This window comes from Morus notabilis, unplaced genomic scaffold, assembly GCF_000414095.1.
Source record: "Morus notabilis unplaced genomic scaffold, ASM41409v2 Scaffold414, whole genome shotgun sequence".
Classification (NCBI taxonomy): Eukaryota; Viridiplantae; Streptophyta; class Magnoliopsida; order Rosales; family Moraceae; genus Morus; species Morus notabilis.
The window spans coordinates 45,137-45,359 of record NW_010365171.1 but is presented as its reverse complement, the minus strand read 5'-3'; positions in this window follow the sequence as shown (position 1 = coordinate 45,359).

Here is a 223-nt window from a genome sequence, read left to right as displayed (position 1 = left end):
ATTTTTGGTTCAAACCGGATTTTGATGGTTTTTGAGTAAAACTAGAGTAGAAATTGGAGATCTTGGGTTCTTTGGACTTGTTTTAGGACCTAGAACCCAGATCTAGTGGTTTCCCTTTGAAAAATCTCGATTTGGGACTGGATTTGCAGGTTTTGGATTGATTTCCGTGAGCTTCTCTCGCGCAGCTGATTCCACCTGTCGACCAGTGCGGTCGACCGGATCA